The 22,301-nt window shown below is 41.5% G+C and overlaps 1 long non-coding RNA gene across 1 annotated transcript in view; it reads left to right on the forward strand.

Moving 5' to 3' along the window:
- The first annotated feature begins 15,226 nt into the window (after positions 1 to 15,226).
- Positions 15,227 to 22,301, forward strand: part of LOC134285616 (uncharacterized) — a 302,588-nt gene continuing 295,513 nt past the window's right edge. Inside the window, exon 1 of the long non-coding RNA XR_009996505.1 lies at positions 15,227 to 15,549. This is a non-coding gene — a long non-coding RNA (uncharacterized LOC134285616). The remainder of the gene's footprint in view (positions 15,550 to 22,301) is intronic.

Consider the following 22,301-nt stretch of genomic DNA (forward strand, 5'->3'; position numbering starts at 1 on the left):
GAGCTAAACTTCAGGATAGTTTGGACGGCCCTCAATGTCCCAAAGGTTCATAATAATATAATGACTTCAATTGTGGAGCGGACCTGGTGTGATGGTTAGAACCCTTGACTATCACGCCGAGGACCTGGGATCGAATCCCACTCCCGACAAACTCGCAAAATGTGAGTTCTTCCTTCGGAAGGGAAGTAAAGCGTGGGTCCCGAGATGAACTAGCCTAGGGCTAAAAATCTCGTTAATACAGATAAAAAAAAATAATGACTTCAGGTTAGTCCAGACACAGCGATTGCTTATGAAACATTACTCCGTATGGCAGATATAGCTGATCAGGTATCAGAAGGCCGGCTCCAGAGGCACGTTATCCTCCATTTGGGACATTTGTGCCATTGCCATAATAAAAGCCTATTTCATCATCTACCCGAGGGAAAAGGAAGGAAATAAGGATTAGGATGGGGATAGGGACAGGTTGGGAAGTATGATAAATACCCTGGAAGAGGGTACTAACGCATAAGCGAATTACAATGGGCTCAAACAGCGCCCTGAAAAAATCATAATGAGAGTCTATAGCTGTTTACCACAGCGGGTTAAGAACAGCAGAACATCCTGAAGATTCAGGTTTCTGAAGTCAGTTTCACTTAATAAGTGTTTACCGAGTACTCGGGAACGCAGTTGCGCAAAAACTGGACAGTTACATATCAAATGATGCGAAGTTCCATAATCGGATTCACATACTAATTAATCATCTTGCTGAATATTCGCCATGTGATAGCTGAGTCGGCAGTGGCCAGTCAATGCTTTGACCAGTATGCTGCATTTCTGCTTAGACAGATTTGTAAGATACTTCGCCACCCTTGGAGTTGGCTCAGTACAATACAATTTGGTTTGACGACATGACTCCAAACTATTCCAGTATTGTTTGTGCTGAGTGGCAGCCCAGGTGTGAATCTGATGCTTTACCCAATACTTCGATACCGGAATAGCTGGCTCAGCAAAGCAAAGATAATCGTACACATCGTAGTTGCTACTCCGTGATTGACCAGAACAATCGAAGTTGCACAGAGAGCCAATGAATGTGAAAGCTTGGGACTAGCTAACCATTCTCAATGTGCACAATTCGAGAGTTCAGCTATTTAAAGTCAAACGGCGTTCGATACCGGAATAGCTGGCTCAGGACCAATGAAGTCATGTGATGCTCCAGTGCGAGCTAACTCATCAGCCAATTCATTTCCAGCGATGGAAGAATGGCCAGGTACCCATACAAGGTGAACAGCGTTTGCTGAATTCAGCTCCTCGATTTGAGTTCGACAAGCAATAACTATCTGGCCGAAGCAAGTGTTTTAATAGCAGCCTGGCTATCTGAACAGAAGTATATTGCTTTGTCCATTACGTGCTGCTGAAGTGTCGATTGCACTCCGCACATCAGAGCAAAGATTTCGACCTGAAAAACAGTGCAGTGTCTACCAAGTGAGTAGGACTGATGTAGCCTTAGCTCACGAGAATAGACACCAGCACCTGCTCGACCTTCAAGAAGGGAGCCATCAGTGTAACATACGATGCCGTCTGAAATACTTCCCTCCAGAAAACCAGATGCCCACTCTTCCCGGGAAGGTAATTTCGTAGAAAATGTCATATATGGAAATTACCAGCAATTGTAAGATCACTTGAAGCAAGGACCACTTTGTCCCAATTCACCAAAAGGGGAAACAACGAGGTGTGTATTGATGTGTGGTTCACAGGAGTTTCCTCTAGTAAACCGAGTACCCGTAGACGGTAAGTGCAAGAAAGAGCTTCTTGTTTGAGATAAATGTGTAGTGGGGCAACGTCAAAGAGAACTTCGAGCGCTGCCGTGGGAGTTGAAGAGAATGCTCCAGACATCGCCATCCTCTAGAGATGGCCTAACTACACAGATAAAAATAATGAGATTTACACGTCATGTAAATTTAGTGTTATGATGGTTTACATGATATATCATGTAAATTTGTGTTATATGTCATGTAAACACTCAGAGTCATGATGAATTACATGAAATATAATGTAAGTTTACATGATATTTCATGACCTTTACATGATATGTCATGTAAACTTCTGTGATATCCCACGCTCCAAACATGTGCATCATATGTCACAGAATTTTACACTCTTTTTTCGATCTGTGTATGATTGGATCGTTCTCGTTTCGCCCTTTTGCCACCACACAAGACATCCATAGGCCAATATTGGCCAAACAACAGTTGTGTCCATTTGATATACTTGGGTTTTGAACGACAAGTTGTACCAAAGGTTCGCCGGCATTGCCCGAAGGCCATACAAGCTTTCTTGATTCTGAACTCAACTTGAGGTGTCCAGGAAAGCCTGGAATCAAGAATGACTCTAACGTACTTTACCTGTTCAGTCACATCGATTTCAGAATCAAAGAGACGTAAAGGTCGAACACCATTACGGTTTCGCCTTTCCGTAAAAAGAACAATAGATGTTTCACTCGGATCAACCGAAAGGCCAAATTGGCGACACCCTACCTGAAGGGCGCTGAACTACCTGAAGGGCGCTGAACTACCTGAAGGGCGCTTTGCATCAGGTAGATACACATACCGACTAACAATGTTAGGTAGTCGTCGGCAAAACCATAAGTAATAAAACCGCTATTTTTGAATTGCCTCAATAACGTATCCGCTACGAGATTCCACAAAAGTGGTGATAAGACTCCCCCTTGTTGGCATCCACAAACACTCAATTTCCTAATCCCTGCTAGACGCAATGTCGAGAAGAGATATCGGTTTGATGGATCCAATTGGAAATCATTGGAGATATACCATGACCCCGTGCGGCTTTCAATATGGCATCGAAAGGCACGTTGTCAAAGGCACCCTCGATATCTAAGAAAACACCCAAACAAGATTGCTTTTGAGCGACTGCTTTCTCGATATCGTAAACAACCTTGTGTAAAAGAGTCACAGTGGACTTACCAGATTGATAATGTTGGTTCACATGAAGAGACACGTTGGCCAGATGAGCACCACGGATGTGATGATCCACAATGCGTTCTAAGCATTTCAGAAGTAAAGAGGTCAAACTGATAGGTCTGAAACTCTTTGCTTCTTCATACGACGCACGACCAACTTTCGGAATAAACTTCACAGTAATATCCCGCCAAGGTTTGGGACTATACCCTGTAGCAAAACTGCAAAAAAGTACTTTATTTATAACAAGTTTGAAATAATCAAATCCCTTCTGAATTTGAAAGGAGCAAAACTATTGGGTGTCCACTCAATCGATTCTATAGTTACAATACTCCGAGCCGAAGTCAGGGAATTATAACTACAAGAAAAGACATCAGGTTCATCCGAAGATGTAATATCCACACATCCAGGGAAGTGTGTGCTGAATAAGCATTTCAGAACATCCTCATCAGAGGAAGTTAGATCGCCATTTGGCAAACGAAGTTCGTTCACTCGGAAATCTTTAGATTTCGCAAGGATTTTATTTAACCGACTGACTTCACTCAAACTGGAAACATTTGTACAAAGGTTTTTCCAGCCGGATCGTTCAGCAGACCGGAGAGCTTTCTTGTAGGCCTTGCGAGCTGACCTGAAAGCCTCCGAACCAGCCGAACGTCGTCTGTTCCAACTCTTTCTACATTGTTTCTTGGGTTTCGCCAGATCAGAGTTCCACCAAGGGGTTCCTCTTGTGATCTTCACAGACCGTAGAGGGCATGTTTCTTCAAAAGCTTCCATGATGAAGGTCGTTGTAGTATCAACGGCATCATCTAAATCACTTGGAGTGTCAATGGACGGTGAGTATCAATGAAATTTGGCCGCAACCAAATCAGTAAAAAGATCCCAGTTTGTTGACCGGAGATTCCTGAAACGCAATGATTGCGAAGTAACATTTAAATGTTCAAAAAAGATGTAGCGATGGTCAGATAAAGATTCTTCATCCGACACATGCCAATTGGTCAGCTCGTGACTAATTATACTAGAGCAAAGCGTTTTGTCTAACACTTCCTTTCTAGCAGATACCATGAAGGTTGGGCGGTTGTCTATGTTAAGTAATGCAAGATCTCTACTACTTAAGTACTCCATCAAACTGGAGCCTCTCAAGTTAATGTCTGAGCTGCCCTAGATGATATAGTGAGCATTAGCATTACTGCCAACAATTAGCGGAAGGCCTTTTGAAGTATAGTATGCGATGACTTGTTTGTAAGCATCCGTAGGGGATGGTTCATCATGCGGTAAATAAACCGAACAATAGACGTATTTCCTGTTGAGGTTTCCAACAGATACATCAATTGTGATAGCACATACATCTCTGGTGGTTAGTTCAGCAACTATTGCGTTGTTGACAACCACACAGGCTCGAGGCATGACACGCGAGTTTGCCATTTCATGTTTACTGAAAGTAGCTAACACCGGGATCACAAGGTTTCCTTGATAGAAATACCCCTTACGAAAGTAAGGTTCTTGTACCAAGGCCACTTGGGCTGTACCATTTTGCATAAGTCTGCAAATATTGATCATTGCTGTTCTTTTATACTGAAGATTGATCTGAGCTATCCTAACCGTAGCCAGTACTCAAATCAGGTAAGATTAAACTCTTCGCAATTACAGAACAACAAAGAACAATAGCAATAAAACCAGATCAGTATCGATTGGAAAACGCCAAAGGCGAGGATACACAGAATACACTGTGTAAATCGCATAATGCGAAACCATATAGGTGAAAATTTAAACTAATTAACAATATCTTCATAATCCCGCCCTTATTTAGCCTCAAGTGAGACTAAAGAAGGGCAGCTGATCGTCTCGGAGAAACACAAGGTCCACTGCACCATTGCTCCGGTTAGCGCAGTAAGGGCTACATACTGTGGATGGCGCCCTGGTACTCCACAGGCTCCGTTAGCGGTTAGGTTTTTATTAGACCTCCCTAGCCATTCATTCTTAGGCACGGTAAGCATAAAGTCATCACAGCATGAATTAGGGGTCACCTGTTGATGGATTCTTACCAACGGAACAGGCGGTCCGTAGTGTTATTCTTAGCAAATTGAGACAATCGATACAACACTACACAGCTATCTAGGCTGATCGAGAAAAGAAGTTAATATTGATGATCAACTTCATACGGGCTCGAACAGCCCTGCAAGTAAAATTTCGGAGAGCACCTGAACGGCGTGGATAATGTAGGCACGGGACACCACGGCAACGGAGGAAACGACTACGCCAGTGCAGCAAAGGACGGAAATCAACCAATCCCCGCGCTGATGGTGCTAAGGATACTCACCAGCTCTAAACCTGCGAAGCAGCTGGTAAGGATGGTATCGCAACTGAACCTATTAAAATGCCTGCCTGTCTGCTCCGGCTGATAGACAGGATCTGGGAACCGAATAACTATCGGAAGAGTGGAAGGAAGGAGTTATCTGTCCTTTGCACAAGAAAGGCGACCATTTGGAAGTCGAGAACGATGATTATTTTGGATGGTCTGGTCACACAGTGCTATACTAGACCATATTCTGTCTTCTGTCACCAAAACAAATTCATGGGATGTCATCAAGCTGGCTACAAGTACGGCCGGTCGACAACAGACCATATTTGCTCCGTACGGTCAATTCGCCAAAAATGCCGTGAATTTTGGATCCCAACACATCACTTATTCATGGGATTCAAGGTGGAATACGACAGTATCGACCGCACAGAGCTATGAAAAATGATGGACGAGAACGGCGTTCATGAGAGGCTGACCATACTGAACAAATCAACGATAGATACCAGCAAATATTAGATAGACGTGCAGTAACGTTTACCAGTATGGTGTTACCTTTTCCGTTTCTATCTTGCATATATTAGTTTTATTAAGGTTAATTTCAAAGTACCAACTTCAAAATCTCACTTATCAACATATCTACGATTCACGAAGCCAGCGATATTTCAGTAGCACGAAACCTCAAAGAAGAAGCGACACCTAGAAAAGTAATTAAATTCTCTCACTGTCAGCGCGATGTGACTAATGGTTCTCTGCCTGGCAAGTCTCGCTCGGTAACGACGACGATGACAACCACCTTGAACACTGACTGGTTGATGGGACTACAAACAGACAGGAAAGATAGAAAAAGTCATCCCCTCAAAGACACGGTCGTGTCGGTGGGAAGCACAGCCTTCGGAAGAAAACGACTTCACTTCACAATCATCATCTCTTCCTGTGAAGGTACCTACGAGTCGAGGTGCGTTTGCGGAATTCTCTTTAAAGTATAAAAAGTGGCTTGGTTGAGGTTTTAACCACCGAACCAGCTCCCTTCCGTTGAAAGGTGACTGAGAGAGGTGTCGCTTCTCGGTATTACACTGACTGGAGGAAAGCAAGCGCACGAACAATAAAAGAGCACCACGTTGTCGGTCGATCGTCATTCAAAACGCGAGGGTTCCATATGGGGACGTTAAGCAAGTAGAGCCGAGAGAGTATTAAAATTAATGACAAAATAATATAAATGTCATAATTACGGACGACGACGACGACGACGACTGAGGGAATGCTCCCTCGCACGAACGATGAAACGAATGCCATTTGGTGCGTGCCAGACCTGGCGAGGTGCACACCGGCTGAATGGCATAACGACGAACGACTTCTCGCCCTCGCCACGGCTCCGGCCGTGCATGGCTGGCGTTGATGGACGATTTAATGGGAAATGACTGAAGAGGTGTTGAAGAGAATAAACGATAAAAACCGGAGGAGATTAAAAAAAAATGAAACTTCAAAACAACAAACAGAGGCTCGACTGAAAAGGAAACAAATCGTCTGAATGGGGTGCGGGCTGTTGTTGCTTTTGTATAATGACGGTCGCCCTCTCCGTGGTCCCTTACATACCTGGATGTTGATGGGTGTCGCAGTGTAATGTGCTTTTGGACGAGGGGGGAGAATATTTTCCACGGGATTGAAATGCGTTGATTTTGATCTTCATCAAAAACATTGAATGGTCAGTGACATCCGGTGAATATATGCAATCTTTTTGAGTGCGCGATAAGAGCTCTACAATAGAACTGATAAGCAGTCACGCTGGCATGACCCATAGGGACGAATCAATTCGTGATTCCCCAGGTACTGGTACACAGTTTTGCGCAACATCTGCAAAATAACAAATTCCTGAACTACCTCAACAACGCGCAATATTGATAAGAGTTTGACCGATAGGAAAGTATTGACATTGGAGCGATAGTAGACATATGCCTGGCAATCAACAAATTGCGCATACCACGTTACCTCTGCGTAGATTGTGGCTAATGCACCTCCACTGTCGCTGTTGAGTTTCTGTCTATCAGCTTTTAATGGCATCAACGATGGAGTTCACTGTTGGATATGCAGTTGTGCGACCATCACGCATGAGTTTTATTCGGTAGGCACGTATTAAAGAAGACCTGAAGTACAGCAGCATTCTCTACTGTACAGCTACCGTACAGCCGATTTGGTCTTGTTGGCGTTGATGGTAAGACCTGCAAGACGAGGAGCGATCGGCAAGATCGTTATCAGCCTGTTCGAGATCATTCAATCGTTTCATGGTAATGGCTTGCCTACCACAGACAATAGGTCAAATGAACAAAACTGAGTAAACACTTTTTATTCAGATCTCTGTTCTGTAAAGATTAACAGAGGATTGAGTATGGCAGAATTTGACTCGATGCCAGCCTGTGTTATCCAAAGTTCAACCAACGGACTTCGCTCAGTCCTAGGATATCAAGCTTCTTAAGACATTGGCTAGTTTACCCTGCTGGGCTAGCGTTATTACATTCCATGCACCAATTCTTGTGTGTTGTTTCGTGCTGAAATTGTTGCCATTTAACCACTTCGTAATCTTCGGCTTTTGGATTCTATAACATGACGGGTTAATTTAGCTATTCGAAAAAATGTGCATTTTTCCGCAAAAAGTCTTGGAGTTAATAATTAGTGTTCGAATAATTGATTGGAATTTGATAACTCATTTTCAATCCCAATCTGGATATGTTCTTATTAATTTCCATACGGAACCTCAAAAATGGTCACTTCCAGGTGCGATACATCAAACTTCATGAATTTACAAAACAAGAACACTGAAAGCTGTTTATTTATCTAGTTCATTTATTTGAGGCTCAATCGCATATAATGCTTTACGGAGCCGAAGATCTCCTTTTGCACTTAACAATATACTATATTCAATCATGTTTGTTAGTGATGGGTGGAGGCCAGGGTACTCGTGGCAGCTCGAGGTTAGAAGGTCACTATTTGAAGGATGGACAGGGTGAGGACTTGACCAAAGGTTTCACTACAGCTCATCCGGGTGCTTTTCTAGCGTGTTCGGTGCCTTGTGGTGTTGGTACCAGCTTGTTGAAGGGCTTGGTCTTCCGGATGGCCAAGAGCAGCTCGGTAACACGAAGAGGACAAAACAGAGAAAAAAAACTGGAGAATAAAACACAAGCGAATTAAACTTTGAAACTTCAGGAATAATCGAATGTAACCACCGTTCCAGTTGGTCATCCCGCCAATCATGTTTCCAACTTTGAAGAGAACTCTTTGGAACAAAATGGAAAAATTCATCATGTGAAATTATTCTATCATAGATCACACCTTCCTATGCGCCCACCTTTGCGAGAGAGTCCGCCTTCTCATTGCCATAAATTGAGCAATGTGAGGGGACCCATACAAAGGTAATCTTGTATGATCTTTCGACCAGTGCACCCATCCGCTCCCTTATTTTTGTAAGAAAGTAAGATGGATGTTTTACAGGTTTCATCGACCGGAGTGCCTCAATCGAACTAAGGCTATCCGAGAAGATGAAGAAATGGTCTACGGGCATATTTGAAATCATCCCCAAAGCGAAGTTGATTGCTGCCAACTCAGCAACATAAGCCGAACAAGGTTCCTGAAGTTTGCGGAAGGCGGTGAAATTTTCATTGAAAACCCCGAAACCAGTGGATCCGTTTATGCGAGACCCATCAGTGAAGAATCTCTTACAGGAATTGACATTTTGGTGCTTTTCTTTAAAAATGCGAATAGATATACATCGAAGTTGATCTGGTATTCCATGAATAGCTTGTTTCATGGACAGATCGTATTTAACAGAGGAACTGTCATTAGTGAAGTGTACACGATGAAGGTTATAACTTGGTAGGCTTATGTCAGACGACATGTAGAATAGATAAATTCTCATGAATTTTGACTGAGTGTTCAACTGAGCATTTCTTCGAAGTTTTCAATAACAAGTGTGTTGCTCACTCCACACTTGATAAGTAACCTTAGCGAGAGCTCCCAGAAGCGGTTCTGGAGAGGTTTCACCCCTGCCAGGACCTCTAGGCTCGCGTTATGCGTTGAGTGCATACAGCCGAGGGCAATACGCAAACAACGGTATTGAATTCGTTCCAGTTTTATTAGGTGTCAGTTTGCTGCTGAGTGGAAGCAGAAAGAGCCATACTCAATAACAGAGAGAATAGTCGTTTTGTAAAGTTTTATGAGGTCTTCCGGGTGAGCACCCCACCATGTTCCGGTAATTGTGCGAAGAAAATTTATCATTTGTTGACATTTTTGCACCAAATAGTTGATTTGGGTACCCCAAGTGCCTTTTGAATCAAACCAGACCCCAAGGTATTTCGAAGTCAAAGACTGGTCGATTTCTATTCCTAAAAGATTGAGTTCCAGTTAGGCTGGGTTCCGCTTTCTAGAAAATACAACCAATTGAGTTTTTTGTCGAGAAAACTCGATCCCTAAATTTCTTGCCCAAATGGAAAGATTGTTTAAGGAATTTTGCAATGGTCTTTGCAACATTTCTGCATGTGGGCCTTCTAGAGAAACCACGGCATCATCTGCAAGTTGTCTTAGCGTGCATTGGCCTTCCAAGCAACTATCAATGTCTTTCTCGTAAAAATTATAAAGCAAGGGACTTAAACATGAGCCTTGGGGTAGGCCCATGTAGCTAATTCTGGAAGTTGTCAGTTGTCCGAGATTGAAAATCATATGTTTTTCTGACATCAAATTATACAAGAAATTATTTAAAATTCCTGGAAGTCCACTATTGTGCAGTTTTTCTGACAATATGCCTATGGAAACTGAATCAAAGGTACCCTTAATATCAAAAAAAAAAAACTGAAGCCAGTTACTCCTTTTCCGCATAGGCCAGTTGAATATCTGTTGAAAGCAACGCTAGACAATCGTTTGTTCCTTTACTCTTGCGAAACCCGAATTGTGTATTTTAAAGCAAGTTATTAGATTCGACCCAATGATCGAGTCGTAATAGGATCATTTTTTCCAACAATTTCCTTAAACGTGATAACATAGCAATTGGGCGGTATGAATTATGATCAGGCGCTGGTTTACCAGGCTTTTGAATAGCTATTACTTTGATCTGTCTCCTTTCATGCGGAACGATGTTGTTCTCCATTAATGAGTTAAACAGGTCCAGTAATCGTCTTTTTGCGATATCTGAGAGATTCTTCAGAAGATTGAACTTTATCATATCGCGTCCCGGAGCTGAATTGTTTGATGAAAGAAGAGCCATAGAGAACTCCAGCATGGAGAATGGTGTGTCCAGAGAGCCGTCTCCTGAGGAAGTTTCCCAAGAGAGCGGTTCAGCTGGGACCGAGTCTGGGCAGACCTTTTTCGCGAAGTTGAATATCCAGCGATTGGAGTATTCGTCACTCTCATTAGAGGATGAGCGGTTTCGCATGTTGCGAGCCACTCTCCAAAGCGTTGTCATCGAAGTTTCTCTTGAGGGACCCTCAATAACTACGCTTTTTCGCTTTCAGCAGGTTCTTCAGCTGTCTTTCGAGCTTAGCATACTCTTGATAAAGATCTGAGGTGCCGTGCCTACGAAAAGTTTTGAAAGCATCAGATTTTTAAGATACAGCTGGGTGCAATCATCATCCCAGCCTAGTGTGGCTGGTCTTCTTTTGAAGGTTACACTTGGAACACGTCTTTTTTGTGATTATAATGCACTCTTGTATATCAGTTCAGACAGGAATCGATACTCATCCTAAGATGGGAGGGGGTTGAATGATTCGATGCCAAAAGATCCCAAGCAACCAAAAGTTCGGATACCACTTGAAGAACGAACTCAGAAGTTTAAGTTTGGTTCAATTCAAGTTTCGTTGAACTTAAATCTCCAAAGAGCTCCTTATGTATTAGTTATGAACTTGGAAGTACATGTACATGCTTTTAACATCTCTTCAAACCGACATTGAAGTCGAAAAAAGGTTCAGAAAGAACTTATGTTGAACTTCAAAACCGAGTTCAATCAAATATTATCCGAACTCATGCTGAACTTTTTCGTGCCTTCAAAACTCAAATATAATTCATTTGGACATATTACAACAACTTGAAATGTTCCGTTCCGAACTTGTTTCGGACTTGTTTTGAACTTACTACTCAAAGTTCGAATAAATATTAACCGTACCAAAAGTGAATTTTATTTGAACTTCGGCGACAGCGGGGCCGGGGAGAAGTTCTCATTCAATTAAATCACTTAGAAATCGAGCGTAGCAGCCACAGCGTGTGTTAATTTCACAAGTACACTTTATTCCACTATAATATTTCAACATACTTACTTGTAATCAACTCAAAGCACCCGTATTGTGTGGCTCAAAGGCTGACCCCGCAGCGGAAAACTGTTCTGCCGGAGTTTTTTCGGCTGCGGATAAAAGTCTTCCAGCTTTGCTGGATGTTTCAACCCCGTCTCACTTGTCGCACCAGCGTGCCGGTAATCGACGCGATCGTTGTCACTGAAAACATTTCTGAATGATTGGCAATGGCACTAATTTATTGATATGCACTTGTTTCAATTACGAACCAAAACAAACTGAAAATGTCAAACTATGTAAGTTCACAAGAAGTTCCACGTAAACTTCATTCGGCTTGAGGCTCAGAGAAAGTTCACACGCGAACCTGATTGAGCTCTACTAAATGATATCAGCACATTGAGTAAAATCCCGCAGTGCCTAACAACACATACATGGAGTAGTGGTTAGGCGCCGGCTTTCAACGAGGAGAGCCCGAGTTCAATTATCAGTAAGTAATAAACATTAAAAATTATTTCAAGGTATTAGTCAATTTGGATTACACATGACATTAGTCTCATAATAATAAAGGCGCTGTCCATAAACTACGTAGACTCAATTTTGGCAATCTCAGACCCCCCTCCCCCCTCGTAGACTTTCGTTCATACAAACTTTTCGAAATTTATAAGGACCGCAGACTTTGACCAGACCCCCCGTCCCCCCTCAGAGTCTACGTAGTTTATGAACAGGTCTAAATTACTTTTGAAGACTAAGCGCATATTTTTTTCATTTTTTCGAAGCTTTTTTTTAAGCTGAATAGCGTTCCTTTCAGCGACACAAGCGTACTTTTTGTGAACTCAGGTTCAATTAATTACTTAAAAAGTGAGCTGAACAGAATGCTATTCATCTTCCTTCGAATAGCTGATTAAGCCCAAACATGGTATTTTATCCGAACTTTTGGTTGCTTGGGATACCGCTTCTGCATATTTTTGCCAATCGATATTCCTTGTGAGGTCAAAAGGAACCTGAATTGGTTCCTTTCACTATTATGCTTTATGGTGGTTATAATGGGCAAGTGATCACTACCATGAGGATCTTCGATTACCTTCCACAAACAATCGAATGATAATGAACTTGATTCCAGTAATAGGTCGAGACGACTTTCTTTGCTGTCAGATACAGTACGTGTCACTTCACCTGTATTTAAAATGTACAAATTGAAATTGTCGCACAAATAATAGAAAATGGCCGCTCTATAATCGTCATATAGCTCGCCCCACCCTGTACCATGTGCGATCACTCAGAATTAAAACTGGATGTGATAGTGCAGAAACCGCATTCCAAAGATGACGGCGGTTAATAGAAATTCTTGGAGGAATGTAAACGGAAGCTACACAAAGTTCTTTACCCCTTACGTTTATTTGGCAAGCGACGATTTCTACGCCAGGATGAGTCGCGATTGGAATTCTATAAAATGAGTAAGTCTTTTTGATCCCCAAAAGAACTCCCCCATAATGGTCATCTCGATCCTGGCGTATAATGCTGAGTTCATCTTCAGAAGAAAGCCATGTTTTACAAAGGGCCAATATATCACAATCAGAGTTGTGCATCAAAAACTTAAACAGGTCTAATTTAGATTTTAGACTATGACAGCTCCACTGTAGCACAGTCAGGGTGCACATTTTTCATAGTCATTGACTGAAAACAGCACGAATTTGAATGATTCTGCACTGAATATTCAAAACAAACAAATTCATTTTTGCTCTGCCTCTTCACACAGTCAGTCAATTCGTAGTCATTGAATATGAAGCCGATCGAGAGACATCTTCATAATTACCTATGTTTATGGCTACGAATCCTTCCAAAAACACTCCACAACAATCAAATAGGAAAAGATCTGTGTAAAGCACCGTTAAATGTAATCAAAACGTTAATATTTTATCAGCAATGTAACACTTTGTAAGATGTTTACAAATATTCATTGACTTTCATTCAGTTGACAAACGAGTATCGAGCAGCTGAATATGAATATGCAGGCAAGTGAATGAAAATTGCCGCACGGTGAACTTCAACTCGTCTGCTCGAAAATTTTGCGCCCTGAGCACAGTGATCATATCTTGTACCTCACTTGATGAATTATCCATCGAAAGATATGATCGCAGCAAGGAGGGGCCATGATTATGTCAGATTCCGAAGATATTCTTCTACTGTATGTATAAACATATCAATAATGCCTCCAAATGTTTCTGGAAGACCGAGGGCATCATTTAAGCGATCCACGAGAACCCTTAAAGTAAACAGTCCTCGCTTGGTTCTGGGAGGCTTGCTTGAACTGCGAGGAACTTTGGTAGCTTTTTTCTTGCTACCTTGTCGAACATTTCTCTTTGAAGTGTATTTAACAAGCGGAGACGGGGGTGACAAGTTCTTGCTACAACATGGATCTGAAGCTAAAGGACCCTGATTTCTCGGAGTTTTTAAATTTACCCCGTCTCCTTTGACACTGGGCAAAATTTTGAGGGAAGACCTTTCGGCGTAATCCCGGGGAAGATCCCGACTTCGGTTTTCCTGGTGCGTGTACCTCCGAAATAGATCCACCCTCATCAGTTTCGCCATAATCCTGATCATCGGAAGACAACTCCTGGTAGGGATTTTCAACTGGGACAGCTGATTCAGATACGGAATCTGATGTTTTAAAAGAATTCACCATCTCCGCATAGGTCTGCTTGGAGCGCCTTACAATAGAGCGACTCTTATTTCGAATGCGTCTTTGGTAAGCCGGGCCAGCTTGCAAGTCGTGTGGATCTCCGCCACAGTAGCTACATTTTTCCGCTTCCAAATTAGGGCATTATAAGACGCTCCAACTCTCAAACTGCATTCAAAAACCGCATAACGAGAGACGGTTGACTGCGTATGTTAAATGTATATTTGTAATGTGTCTAAGTTGTAATGTTGCATATCGTTTTTAGTTATCCCTTGAAAAAGGTTCAATACCCGGGACCGAAACGTCGGGGTATGCCAAACATGCCATGTTAATGCTCTTAGACTGAGAAAGTCATAACAGTTCAACGTAGGTAACAAGTTAAAGTTGTAAGGCAACTAATAATATATGCCCCTAAGCTCCCCTACCGTCAGTGGGAGTGTCATTGGGCCAAAATTGCATAGTACATCTCTTTGTAGATCGTTACAAAAATGTTTTAGCTCTAAATGAATGTTGTATTCGGTAGACTTGTTCATTTTTATACTGTTTAGGATTGTTTAAAGTGAAAATGCTTTAACTTTAATTTTGACAATGATATAACTTAAATTAAATTGGCCCAATTCCACCCCTTCTAGGGGGTGACATTGGGCCAAACACTAAAATTCAAACAAAACAGTTCAATGTGAGATACTATCGCTTGAAAATCGAAACTATCAAATATATAGATACTTGCCCACAACTTATCAGTGTCTAGTCACTTCAAAATAACATCACAGACAAACAAACGTGACAATTTTACCACATTCATTGTAAACGATCAACGTTCCTACACAATATATCCGCTATCCCATAAATAAAACTCCAGCTAACATTCTCAAAAGACGAAAGTAATATTTCTTTATCATCTGCCTATTAACTGATATGCGTGAATTTTAATTTTACATGAATCTAACATTTATTTCCAAAATTTTTCACCGTATTATGCATAAAAAAATGTGATAGCTCTCAGTCGTTTTAATTCACATTTGTAAGGTTCTCGTGCTGATTGCATTGCTTTTATATGGCCCAAAGTCACCCCCAAAACGAAGTATTCGTACTACTCTCTCTCTCTCTTCTTGGCGTAACGTCCTCATTGGGACAAAGCCTGCTTCTCAGCTTAGTGTTCTATGAGCACTTCCACAGTTATTAACTGAGAGCTTCCTCTGCCAATGACCATTTCGCATGTGTATATCGTGTGGCAGGCACGAAGATACTCTATGCCCAAGGAAGTCAAGGAAATTTCCTTTACGAAAAGATCCTGGACCGACCGGGAATCGAACCCGTCACCCTCAGCATGGTCATGCTGAATACCCGTGCGTTTACCGCCTCGGCTATATGGGCCCACTATTAGTACTACAGCTTGAGTAAATAAGTTTGTCATGCAAAATTAGCATACAAAACCAAGAAAATTTATTATACTTTTTAAAACAGCTATCCAACACACCGAGAAAACAGTAATTCATTACATGTTCGGTTTTTAGCTGTTTTCTGCTGGGCATTTTAGAACGATATTGTACAGTACGCCTAACCATAAATTTCAGATCAAGTTTTCTTAATAGAAAATTGACTAAATGCGACTTTTTTCTACATCGGATGGTCAACGCAAGTTATATTTACCGTTTACCATCCACTTTTTGATAATTACTTTGATAAATTTTAGTATTTTGAGCGAAACATCTTTCTTGATTTTTGGCCCAAAGTTACCCCCCAGGCCCAATGTCACCCCGACTGGCGGTATATGAAATTCAACTCTGGGATACCTAATTTAGTTGAAATAGTGATTTCGAACTTCAAATTGAATCTAGCATTAATGCCAAGCGTGGATGTTTGAAAAAGCATCCCATTATTGCATTACGATACACGGCTAAGAAAGAATCAATTTTTTATATATTTATGGAACTTAATTTTCATAAATTTCATGAAATAACAGATTAAGAAATGCCATTCATGAGCAGAAACTGATTTCACAAAAAAATGTTAATTCGATCATTTCACAGGATGGTTCAATCCAATCAATGTTACCCCGCTGATCAATGATAAACCATTTTTTGCAATTTCTCATCGTAATAGGCTGTTTTACCTCACGAAAATTTGCCAGGAAAAGGCCTACTTTCCCACACCAAATCAACAGTGCTGTAATGGTTCTTTACAGCACTGATTTCAGTTTTGGTCAACTTCTTGATGCTTTCTGGACGCAGTTTTGAAAAAAAAAAAAATGCAGCTGCACAGTATAACTTGCTATGATCACACTTTCTTAATCATAGCTATGAACATCAGTGAGCAGTTTGATGAAAAAGTTTTGGTAAAAACAATCATCAAGCGGTGATTTATGAAATTGCAAAAAAAACGTTGTACGCAGCTTGGTGCAGAACTCGATTTTTACAGCACTCGTCGTAATTATCCAACTCGCCCAGGCTCGTTTGATAAAGGTACGACTCGTGCTGTAAAAATCTTCATTCTGTACCTCGTTGTGTAAACTACTACATTTTTGCAACTTCTCATCGTAATAGGCCATTTTACCTCACGCAAATCTGACAGGAAAAGGCCTACTTTCCCACACCAAATTAACAGTGCTGTAATGGTTCATTACAGCACTGATTTGCGTTGCGTAATGAACCATTACAGCACTGTTTTCAGTTTTGATCAACTTATTGATGCTTTCTGGACGCAGGTTTGAAAAATTGTGACAACTGCACAGTATAACCTGCTATGATCAGACTTCCTTAATCATGGCTATGAACATCAGTGTGCAGTCTGATGAAAAACTTTAGTTAAAAACTATCCTCAAGTGGTAATTTATGAAGGTGCAAAAAACGTTGTACGCAACTCGGTGCAGAACTCGATTTTTACAGCACTCGGCAAGCCTCGTTGGATAAATGTACGACTCGTGCTGTAAAAATCTTCATTCTGCACCTTGTTGCGTAAACTACTATTACAGTACTGTAGTGTAAAAAAAATAATTAAAAACTCTGTTTAATGGATTTCATTGTAGCAGAGGCTAAACTTAGCCATAGAGTTTTTATACCGTGTTTATCAAGACTGCACGTAACTGTAACCATTCAAGCGCATTACTCGTATCAGCATGTGCTTTACTGCTTTCAGATTTATCGCTCGGAAGTAGAAGGAACAATCGCACTTAATTATTTCCGGTGTGCCATAAACGCAGGCTTTCTTTTCTTTTATTGACTCTTCCTGCCATGTATATGACATCCCTATACCCACCCAATAGGATTGTTTGCAGCCAACATCATTCGGGTTCCCCCATTGACAATGCATTTGGGTTCCCTAAACATTAGTGCAAGATGTGGGAATCGTAATCATGACGTCATCGCACCCTGGTGCTTCCTCCTCACTTGAACGGAGATTGCTACAGCCGGCGCAGTGGGACAAATGGCTTCTACCAAGTCATAATTTGATTCCCGCTTAATGGGTATGCCTGCCAAAGGGATGTGATCCAATGAAAAAAGGTTTCATTGTAAGAAACGGTATGTAATTTGAAATCCAAGTCTTTTTATGTAAAAGCAGAAAGCTCTGATTTATGGATATTCGGTGGAGGCAATCCGGAGGAAGCCATATGAAATTTCAGTCACCAAAATTACCATGCACTATTCCCAAATTCAACCGTAGCCGTTACAATGGCCACAAGTGTGACGCATTGCCGTTGCTGCACCGAGGGAATCATCATTTGTTATACCTGCGAGATAGTGGAGGATGCGGTGCCATAGGGCCTACAGGTCTACAGGTTTATCTCGGCGTACACGCTAAATCAATTATAATCGGTCGTAATTTATTATCGATGTACCATAAATTCAGTAACAAATTTTGAAAACGACGTATAATCAATGGTGTAGCATTGATTATACGTCGTTTTCAAAATTTGTTACTGAATTATATTCCACAGAGGTTGCGAAATTAATCCCCGTATTTATTGATGCAATGCGCGCCGCCAATTCGTGCCAACTCGCCGTCCGTCGCGGTCGTCGTTTTGCTCCTCTGGACACGTTCCGTTCCTTGTCCCACGCACCCGCACCTTCGTCTTCAGTGATCACTTTCGCGCCGCACAAACCTGGCCTCTTGGCCATATGTACAGGCACGACAGATGGCATGTCTGTGTAATTTGCACCCATGCCTCATCGTCATCACTGTCGTATTCGTCGTCCCCGTCTTCATCGCAATACAGGCGTACCTCGATAGTACGTACCCTCGTTAGTGCGTACCCTCGATAGTACGTACCCTCGATAGTACGTACATTTTGCCTCGATAGTACGTACACCAAAATGTTGTTAATTTTTAATCTACAAAAATGAGCTCGAATCATTAGTAGACGTATAGCAGAGACTCCGGTACTATGAATTTGTGTTATGCAGACTCCTATAACACGGATTTTCAGTACATGGTTTCTCAAACTGCGGGTCACGACCCCCCAGGGGGGTCGCCGGCCTTCATCCAGAGTGTCGCGAGGGTCATTTGAATAATTTACTGTAACAAACAACAAATGAGGGAATTTTTATGGTGGGTCGCCGAAAGCACGTCAACTGGCAAAAGCGGGTCGCGCACCTAAAAAGTTTGGGAACCTATAAGCAGTTTTCAAATGTAGCGAAATGAAAGACATGAACGAATACGTTTGATGTAATGATTGCAGTATTATTCGCTTTACAGAGATATTTTCTGCTAGTCATAATATCTGGCATCATCATTCTGACGTTACATCCCAACTGGGGAGGACTGCTTCTCAGCTTAGTGGTCTATAAGCACTTGCAAAGTTATTAATTAAACGCTTTCTTTACCAATAGAACGTTGTAGTAAAATAAAAAGGCACATGATTATTCTATTTCTTAATTTCTCGGTGCAGATTGCTCTCCAAGAGATGAATCAAACCCATCAAGTAACTTATCCAAACCATTGATTTCAGTTCACTCACTTGTTTTTTTTTGTTTTCCAACAATTAACTTTTTTTTTCTTTTTTTTATCTGTGTTAACGAGGTTTTTAGCCCTAGGCTAGTTCATATCGGGACCCACGCTTTACTTCCCTTTACTTCACATTTTGCGAGTTTGTCGGGAGTGGGATTCGATCCCAGGTCCTCGGCGTGATAGTCAAGTGTTCTAACCACCACACCAGGTCTGCTCCACGACAATTAACGACAATTTGCGATGCATATAAAATATTTGACAGTTTTCCATGAGTTCGGAAATTTGAAAAACTTTGAGTGCCGTAGGGCTCAGCAAGCCGCGGTTGCTAAGGAAAATGTACTTAGTTTTTGACGTTTCGAGGCTTTGTTGTTTACGATTCGGACTTAAAAAAATCGTCAGCTCTCGCATTAAAAAAAAATCGCCAGTTTATCATGAGTGGTTGGATTTAATTCAAAATGGTGGGTATGCGTACGTGTGCTGTTTTATAACTTGATGGTGGCTTGGTGGCTCACCTCATGGAGTTCCTTCTGGGATTCCACAAGAATTCCATCCGGGACTCCCCTCGTGGTTTGTCCACAAATTTGTTCCAGAGCGTTCTTCTGGGATTCCGTAAGCTCTTAATGAAATTCCTCCGGAAGTTTATTTAGGATTCCTTCAGAAGCTCCCTCTGGATTTTCCCAGGAGTTTTTTTTTTCAGAGATTCCTTAAGTGGTTCCGCCTGGGGTTTCGCCTGGGGTTCCGTCAGAAGCTATTGCCAGGATTGTTACAGGAAGTTCCCCGCGATTCTTCCAGAGATTCCTGGATTTCTGTAGAAATTAATTTCGAGATTCCTTCAGCATTACCCCTCCTAGGATTAACTTAGCATTTTTTTTTTCTGAAACTCTTCCAGATATTCCTTCTGTGGTTTCTCCACAAACTTATTCTAGAATTTCTCTAGGAGGAAGCTATAACTAAGTTGCTTTTTCCTGTGTTTATTCAAAAAAATCTTACAGAAACTACATGAGGAATTTCAAAAACAAAATACTCCAAATAATTCAAAATGAATTCCATTACAAACATCTGAAAGAATTCCAGAAGCGCTTGCAAGAATTCCTGACGGAGCTCTTGGTAGAAGTCAAAAAAGAGTCCTTAGATGATTCCTGGAAAAAGTTCTCGAAGAAATCCCGGAATCAGTTTCTGAAAGAATTCCTGGAAGAAGTTCCTGAAAAGTAATTCCTGACAGTCACCCAGAAGAAATTCCCGGAGGAATTTTCGAAAGAATCCTGGAAAAATCCAAGAAAATTTACTTGGTGAAATTATTGTAGGAATCCCAGAAGGAATACTTAAATCAGAAGTAGCTCCCGAAAAAAAAATCAGAAGAAGTTTCTGGAGCGATCTCGGAGAAGCTTTTAGAGGAATACTAAATGAAGTTCTTGTCAGGGAACTTGTAGGATTTCTGGAAGGGTTTTAGAAGGAATTCCTGAAGAACTCCCAGAAGATACTCCGGGCTGTACCAATTCAATTGTTTCTGGGTGAACCCGAATTGTGGGATTCGGGGAAAGACATTTCGCTTTCTCGCTTGCTTTAGGGATTTCTTCAAGTTTCAAGTTTCTTTCAGTTTCGAAATTCCTCTAAGTGTTGGTTCCGAGATTTCTCCAGGAATTCTTTCTGGGATTCTTCCAGGAGTTTCTTCTGCGATTCCTTATGAGATTCCAGGGTCTCTTTCAGAGATTTCTCCAGAGATTCCTTCCGAAACTTCACCAAGAATTTCTTCTGTAATACTTTCGGGACTTCCAGGATTTCTTCCTGAATACCTCCAGGAATTTCGTTCCGGAATTTCTCCATTAATTCATTCCAAGATTCCTCCAGGAATTCATTCCGAGATTCCTACAGGATTTTTTTTTTAAGATTCATCAAATATTTTTTCCTTGAATTCCTCCAAGAATTCCGGGATTCCTCCAAGAGCTCTGGGATACCTCTAGGAATCCCTTCTCGTGAAACATTTAAACTCTTGGAGGTGTCCTAGAAGGAGCAATGTTCAGAAGATTTTGAAAATATGACGGCAATAAATATTGCAGGAGAAAATAATTCTAGAATGTTTCTATAACAAGATAAAATTGATCTAGATCGATTTAATTATATCTAGATCAGTTTGGATGGTTCTAAAAGATACTTCAAGTAGAATCAATATAAGTTCCCAGAGACGAGATGCCTCTACGAAGCATTCCCAGAGCACAAGAAGATTTTTTCAATAAAGATAGAATCCTAAACAAGCAAAATTACGTAATTAATAAACGGACCCTTAGGCCACATGTAATTTTTTGGCAATCCTGACGTTCTAGAAAAAACATTCTTTGATTTGAAAATGAAATTTGGAATAAAAATTTGTGATTCGATAGTACGTACGTTTCGATAGTACGTACACTAAACGAAGCGGTGGTGTACGTACTATCGAGGTATGCCTGTACTTAATCGTCCTTATCCACGGAGGAAGAACCCATCGGCGGAATTGTATTTGCGGTTGTAGGTTGTGGTTCCCATCGTGACACTCGTAATTGTGCAAATATTCCCAGCAGTGGTTTTCAACGATGGGTGCTTGGTGCTATTGATCACCGATGGTCATCGTTTCCGTTCAATATGGTGAGCAGTCTCTGGTGCATTTACTTATCTCCATACGGAAAAGGGGGAAGAGTCATTACGTTTGAAGGAACTCACAGTGGTCAAGAGTGGTCTTGTCATGGTGTTTTTTCAACTCGAAATTTTTGCTTTGAATATCATTTTCTCACATTATTGCACATTATCTTACTGGTCAGTCTAAGGTCTTTTTTCTCCCTTCTAAACCATAAGGGGAAAAATCTGCTCAACAGACACTCTAACAGGAAGGCTACAACACTAGTAAAAGCCAGGACTACTCTCTCCTCGACCCACTAAAACACATTCGTATGTTCGCAAAACCCTAGTCTCTCCGGAACCACCAAGAAGGTATTGCTTCAGAGAGGGGCTAGTGCACATCGCACCCTCAAGGTTAGCTGCGTAGTCTAGCAGCAACGAACATCGATGACTCGCTCTGGAGAGCCCATCACGGTAACATGCTGGCGCTTAGCCAGTTTCTCGAGTGGTCCTCGCCACTCGCTTTGTCCTCGGAAGGCTGGCAGGGTCAACCCGGAAGGCGAGCAGGG

Source organism: Aedes albopictus, chromosome 1, assembly GCF_035046485.1.
Source record: "Aedes albopictus strain Foshan chromosome 1, AalbF5, whole genome shotgun sequence".
Classification (NCBI taxonomy): Eukaryota; Metazoa; Arthropoda; class Insecta; order Diptera; family Culicidae; genus Aedes; species Aedes albopictus.